Source organism: Anomaloglossus baeobatrachus, unplaced genomic scaffold (assembly GCF_048569485.1).
Source record: "Anomaloglossus baeobatrachus isolate aAnoBae1 unplaced genomic scaffold, aAnoBae1.hap1 Scaffold_176, whole genome shotgun sequence".
NCBI lineage: Eukaryota > Metazoa > Chordata > Amphibia > Anura > Aromobatidae > Anomaloglossus > Anomaloglossus baeobatrachus.
In genome coordinates, this window is record NW_027441946.1 from 44633 (window position 1) to 51806 (window position 7174).

At 48.7% G+C, this 7174-nt stretch overlaps 1 pseudogene; it reads left to right on the forward strand.

The window, feature by feature from the left end:
• Window positions 1-617: 617 nt before the first annotated feature.
• LOC142260743 (U2 spliceosomal RNA) lies at window positions 618-824 on the forward strand (annotated as a pseudogene).
• Window positions 825-7174: the final 6350 nt, after the last annotated feature.

Consider the following 7174-nt stretch of genomic DNA (forward strand, 5'->3'; position numbering starts at 1 on the left):
CGTCGCGCATGTGCAGAACGGAGAAAAGGCTGCGCTCACTTCCTAATGAAAGGGAGTGAGACGCAGCTGGGAAGGGAAGGGAAAAGATTAGGGTTTGGGGATGATGAAAGGGCTTTCTACGGGCAAGGATGGCAAAGGGTGGCAGTGACGGAAAGTCAGGCAGCCTGTCCTGTCCTGTCCTGTCCGTCCGTCTTTTTGTATCATGAATTGGAAAGACTGCAAGGGGGAGGGGAGGTGCTTGGAGGAGGAGGAGTTATTCAGATTAATTGCAGTGGGCGGCGGCTGCAAAAAGCATCATTCTTCTTGTTTTTGCTCTGCAAAACAGCCTTTTCAAGGGTTGGCTTGGGTGACAAAATGTCTTCTGTAGGCGTGGGTTTGTCTCCCTCTCCCTAAGATGTGTCCGGTATAGGCCAGGGTGCCACTCAAGGCCGTAACCAATTCGGGTTATAGCTTCTCGGCCTTTTGGCTAAGATCAAGTGTAGTTTCGGAGGACGCTACCTTGGTCGGTACTGGAAGGTGCCTGGGATTGCACGTCTGCCGGCCTTGAGGAAGTGTGTGCGCCTTCTGGTGACACATAGCCCTCTTGTGCCTGGACGGTTCCCAGGCAACGGGAGGCGATCACCTTTGTTATTTTGAAGTCCTACTGATAAACAGAAAAAAAAAAAAATTAAATCTGTTCTTATCAGTTTAATATCTGATACGTCCCCTCTCTGGGGACCATATATTAAATGGATTTTTAGAACAAGGAGATGGAAAAAATCTTGCTCTGTCCACTCCACGCATTGACCTGGTATTGCAGTACCTCCAGGACCGGTGCACCCCTTCTTAACCCAGTTTCCAAAAGCAGAACTCAATTCACCTGATTCAAATGAGCCCCATTAGTGAATTGAAAGAAAGCAAAAACTTTATATGCACCTCAATTTGGCCAATTCACTTTTCACACTTTCACCCTTTTTTTATCTTTCACACCTTTTACTTGCTTTATTGATGCAAAAGCTGTGCCAAATAGCAAACTCATCTCCACTCAACTTGACCAACTCTGCTATGTCCCGTGCAGTATCTTATTCTCAGTCTTATCTAGATCATTTGCAATTGAATAGAATAGATCCCTTTTGGACACATTGGATTCAGCTGCTGCAGTGACTGCAGGTGTTAGAAGATGCAGACTTGGCATCAGGTGCTGTCTATCAGATTCCACTCCAATTAAAGCTTCCATTGTTTTTCGGTGTTTTCTTTGAGCAATGATGATGTCTTTAGTGATCTGTTGGCTCCCTCTCCTGGAGGAAGAGTTTGCTTGCTCTTGGACTTTCAAAAAGAGAGGTCATGATAGACATTTAGCTTCTGAGCCCAATTGGGGACAGTCATGGGTGATGAATGTTTTGCAACCTGCTGCGAAGCCTGATACCGCAATATAAGGAACGTCAAATACTAAGAATGGGCGGCCTATGAAAGAATTAGTACTTTCATTAAGCATACTTAAACGGCTAATTGGGAATAGACAAACTGTAAAAAGCCCTCTGAGAAAGCCCCTCTCTAACCTTTGTTAGTAAGCTTTTCTGTAGTCTGCCTGTTGATGTATTTTCCGTTTGAACAGTGCACAACATGAAGTGACGGAACACTGGCTTGTCACAATGTCCCCCGCTGACATCACGATAGCGCTGCTGCCTAGAAAGCCAGCTGCGCAGCAGAAGTTGCTCTTTGGGTGGGATGGTGGGCTAATGTATCTATTCCTGCTTGGTGTGAATTTGACATGATCTAGAGCAACGAGTTCCAGCGGCTAGCGGTTGATTATTGGCTGTAATGGGGCTTTCTGGCTGGTGCCAGCCTTTCTTCTTAGCACACAGGAACCACAATCCCTACACCATGCTTCGATGGATTCTCTCATCCCAGCCCAGTAAAACTACATATTTCACACAGTTATAAGCAGCCCATGGGCATTCACCTGGATTAAAACCCATAACAGCTCATAGACCAAACAATCAATCTACCACTGGACCAAAGACAGGAAGCTAAATCCACTGCCTGCGGTAACTAACTTAATCCTATAGTCTACTCACACAACAAACCCAAGAGAAAGGAAAAAAACATTGCTTCGATTATCCATCCAATGAAAACGCATAACCATTGTGAGCCATTGGACAATGCAATTGCACACATGGTGACATGGTGCACGGCCCAATGAATCAAGTCTGTACTTCATATTCACGGTTTAAGCCCTTGGGTTCTAATGTGTCCAGAGTACATATCCAGAAAGATTCCCTTTCTTTGTGCTAAGCACAAGTCAACAATACGTTGTAAGCAGATTCTATTACCAGTCCCACACCATTTTGTGACGCATAATCGCACAGTGGCCCAATTAAGATTCCAAGTCATCGAACATGTCCCAGCCATACGCAGAGGAGGCGATAGAATTAGGAAGCTCAAAGAAAGGGAATCTTTCTGGATATATACTCTGGGCACGTTGGAACCCAAGGGCTTAAACCATGAATATGAAGAACCGACTTGATTCATTGGGCCGTGCACATTTTTTCTAACGCCCGGTTCTTTTTCGTGTTCACACTATATATGGTTCCAGTATGTATGGAGTTCCATTCTTCCTTGTTTTTTATTTGTCATGTTTGTCTGATTACCTTGTCTAACAGTTTTTTCTCCCCTTTCTTTACCTTCCAGGTTCCCATAGTCACGTGAAATATCCCTGTTGCACTTGATTACGGCTCACTATTCACTATAGGATGTCTTATATCTAACATCACACTCTCACCCATCAGCACTCTATAGGTTTGTATAAGGTATGCGCTTACACATCCGGTCCTCCATAGGTATTTCCACTTATGTAGCACTATCCCTATGATCACTCATAACTCATACCCTTGTAGTCAATTACAGCCTCCTCTCTCCCCTCTCCCCTTCTCCCTTTCCATCTATAATTTTGCCAGTACAATATTAGTTTACATTAGGCACACACTCACATATTCCTTTCCTTAGTGACTTATTGTAATTCACATTCGCATACAATTCTCTATGCCTGCCCCATTACTACATTCATACCTACTTGACCCTATCCTGATACCCCTTGTCTCACCTTGTTGGTCCCTACACCTGTTATCATCTCCTTTCCTGTGTCTGTCTTGTCACACAACACATTTTAGCATATCCCTTGTGCTCCTTATTACCTGTCCTGCCTATTAGAATTATGTCCATTATGTCCATGCATGGCCCAATGAATCAAGTCTGTACTTCATATTCATGGTTTAAGCCTTTGGGTTCCAATGTGCCCAGAGTATATATCCAGAAAGATTCCCTTTCTTTGAGCTTCCTAATTCTATTGCCTCCTCTACGTATGGCTTGGACATGTTCGATGACTTGGAATCTTAATTGGATCACTGTGTGATTATGCGTCACAAAATGGTGTGGGACTGGTAATAGAATCTGCTTACAATGTATTGTTGACTTGTGTTTAGCTCAAAGAAAGAGAATCTTTCTGGATATGTACTCTGGGCACATTAGAACCCAAGGGCTTAAACCGTGAATATGAAGTAAAGACTTGATTCATTGGGCCGTGCACCATGTCACCATGTGTCCAATTGCATTGTCCAATGGCTCACAATGGTTATGCGTTTTCATTGGATGGATAATCGAAGCCATGTTTTTTTCCTTTCTGTTGGGTTTGTTGTGTGAGTAGCCTATAGGATTAAGTTGGTTACCGCAGGCAGTGGATTTAACTTCCTGTCTTTGGTCCAGTGGTAGATGGATTGTCTGGTCTATGAGCTGTTATTGGTTTGAATGCAGGTGAATGCCCATGGGCTGCTTATGACTGTGTAAAATATGTAGTTTTACTGGGCTGGGATGAGAGAATCCATTGAAGCATGGTGTAGGGATTGTGGTTCCTGTGTGCTAAGAAGAGAGGCTGGCACCAGCCAGAAAGCCCCATTGCAGCCAATAATCACTTAATAACTTTTTCAACTTGTCATCATATGGGAGGCCTTCCATTCCTTGTAGTAGTCTAGTTGCCCACCTTTGAACTGACTCTAACTTCTGAATGTCCTTTTTAAAATGTGGAGCCCAAAACTGGTTCCCATATTCCAGATGTAGCCTTACAAGTGATTTATAGAGGTTGATCATCTTTACTTATCATTTAAAACTTTCAAACTGGTACACTCAACACATAAAGCCCCCCCCTTTTAAAGAGTAGTTTCCCTGTACCTAAGTGGGGGTCTACCTAGGTTGGTGCGAGTGGACCTTCGGGGTCCGGTGTCAGTGGTGACAGGCAGTGGGGCAGAGGGAACAGTCAGTTCCTCCTCCCTGCTATCATGTGGGGCAGGCGGAGGCGTAGGGGAGCTGGGTACAGGTACATCCCTGGGCACTGGCTCGCGGTTAACCGTTTCCATCATTTCTTCATCCACGGGTTGTGGGAACAGTATCACTGGAAGGATCACCGCACCGTTCTGTGTAGGCCAGTCTGCTGGAAAATCACCCATCATGGTGTGGATTACCTCTTTTTCCTTCTCCACTGGACTGGGAACTGGAGCCTCATCCGCTACTCTCAATGCTGGTGGGCACTTCTTCAGGTGGTCTCGGGAAACCGTGGCCAAAGTCCCCCCCTGGTCACGGCTGATCTGGTAGGCCTTCCCATTCTCCCATCCTGTGGGCTGGACTACATACGGGGTTTTTTCCCATTGATCATCCAGCTTGTGGGCCCTTCTTTTCCGCTTCAGCACTACATCCCCAGGTTGGAAGGAACCGGCAGGCGCCTTCTTGTTGAAGCACTGCTCCTGTTGTCCCCGACTCCGGCACAAGTTCTTTTCAACATACTCCTGGACCTGTCGGTACTGTGTCCTCCGCCGAGTGTCCCATTCAGCTGTCGACAGGAGTGCTTCTGAAGCTTCCAAGCCCATTTCCAGATCCACTGGTAGCCGGCCGGGACGAGCTCTCATCAGGTATGCTGGAGTGCATTTCGTAGAGCTGGAAGGGATGTTGTTGTACATATCGACCAGGTCAGGTAGCTTCTCCAGCCACAGGTTCCGCTCTTCCAGTGGTAACGTCTTGAGGAGGCCCAGGACCAAGTGGTTCATCTTTTCACAAATGCCATTGGTTTGGGCGTGGTAAGGCGTGGTCCGGATTTTCTTGCAGCCGTACAACTGGCAGAATTCCTGGAATACCTCTGCTTCAAAGGCCGGACCCTGGTCGGTAAGCACCCTCTCCGGGTACCAATGCGGTCAACAGAAATAAGCCTGGAAAGCCTTAGCAGCGGTGCGGCCGGTTAAGTCCTTAACTGGGACAACCACCAGGAACCTCGAGTAGTGGTCTACGATGGTCAGAGCGTAGGTGTACCCACTTCGGCTGGGGGTGAGCTTTACATGGTCAAGGGGAACCAGCTCCAGCGGTTGGTGTGTAATGATCGGGTGTAGGGGTGCCTTCTGGCTGGCCTCGTCCTTCCTTCTCAATGCGCAAGGGCCACATTCTCGGCACCAGGCCTCCACAGATTCCCGCATTCCACTCCAATAGAACCGCTCTCTTAACAACATCTCTAGCTTCTTCCACCCGAAGTGCACTGCACCATCATGGTATGCTTGCAGGACGGTGGGCACTTTAGCCTGGGGAATCACCAGCTGGCGGATCTTCTCGTGAGTCTTTGGATTAATCAGCTCGCGATACAACTTCCCCTGGTGTAGGTATAGCCGGGTCCGTTCTTGCCACAGACGTTGGGCTTCGGCAGGGGCAGCAGGGTCTATCCCAGCAGAACCCTGTTCCACTAGAGTCTTGACCAGGCGGACAGCAGGTGCCTGGTCCTGAGCTTCCTGCCAGTCCTGTCGGGGCAGCGGATCCAGGTTCACCCGTTGTTGGTAGACGTGCACCTTCTCAGTGAATGGCCGGTGAAATGCAGGCAACTCGATCTCTTCGAGGTCATCATCCTCTGGCCCCTCTTCCGACAGGTGGGGCATCCGGGAGAGTGCATTGGCATTGACGTTGGTACGGCCGGCCCGGTACTTGATGGTGAAATCGTAGTTGGCTAACCTGGTCACCCACCGCTGCTCCAACGCGCCCAGCTTGGCCGTATCTAGATGGGTCAGCAGGTTATTGTCTGTGTACGCGGTGAACTTGGCTGCTGCCAGGTAATGGCGGAAACGCTCGGTGATAGCCCACACCAGTGCCAAGAGCTCAAGCTTGAAGGAGATGTAGTTCTCAGGGTTCCTCTCAGTCGGTCGGAGTTTTCGGCTAGCATAAGCTATTACCTTTTCCCTTCTGTCTTGGACCTGGGATAGAACAGCCCCCAAGCCCACATTGCTGGCGTCGGTGTAGAGGATGAATGGGCGGCTGTAGTCAGGGTACGCTAGGATTTCCTCTCCGGTCAGGGCTGTTCTCAGCTGGCGGAAGGATTCCTCATGCTTTTCTTCCCACACCAATGGGGCTACTAGGGATCTACCACCCTTGGTCTGTCCTACGAGGAGGTCTTGCATGGGGGCAGCCATCTTTGTGTACCCCTTAATGAAGCGACGGTAATATCCCACCAGGCCCAGAAACTGCCTCACTTCCCTCACTGTGGTCGGTCTCGGCCAGTCTTGGATGGCGGTGATCTTCTCGGGGTTGGGGGCGACACCTTCCGCACCAACCACATGTCCTAGGTACTGCACTCTGGGTTTCAGCAGATGACACTTTGAGGGCTTCAACTTCATCCCATACTTGGCAAGGGACGCGAACACCTCGGCTAGGTGCTCCAGGTGGGCTTCATACGTCTGTGAGTACACAATCACATCATCCAAGTACAGCAAAACGGTCCCATAGGCAGTCTTCTCTCGGTCTTCCGGTGCCACGGCCACCTGCCAGTACCCGCTGGTGAGGTCAAGGGTGGAGAAGTAGTTAGCGGTTCTCAGCGAGGCCAGGGACTCTTTGATGCGGGGCAGAGGGTAAGCATCCTTATGCGTTATCTGGTTAATCTTCCGGTAATCCACACACATCCGCATGGTGCCATCCTTCTTCTTAACCAGCACCAACGGAGCGGCCCAGGGACTACAGCTGTCCCTAATAACCTCTGCCTCCTTCATGTTCCTCAACATGTCTTTGGCGCATTGGTAGTGCGCAGGGGGAATAGGCCTGTATCTCTCTTTAATAGGGGAGTGTGTACCGGTAGGGATGTGGTGTTGAACCCCTTTAATCTGCCCAAAATCTAGAGGGT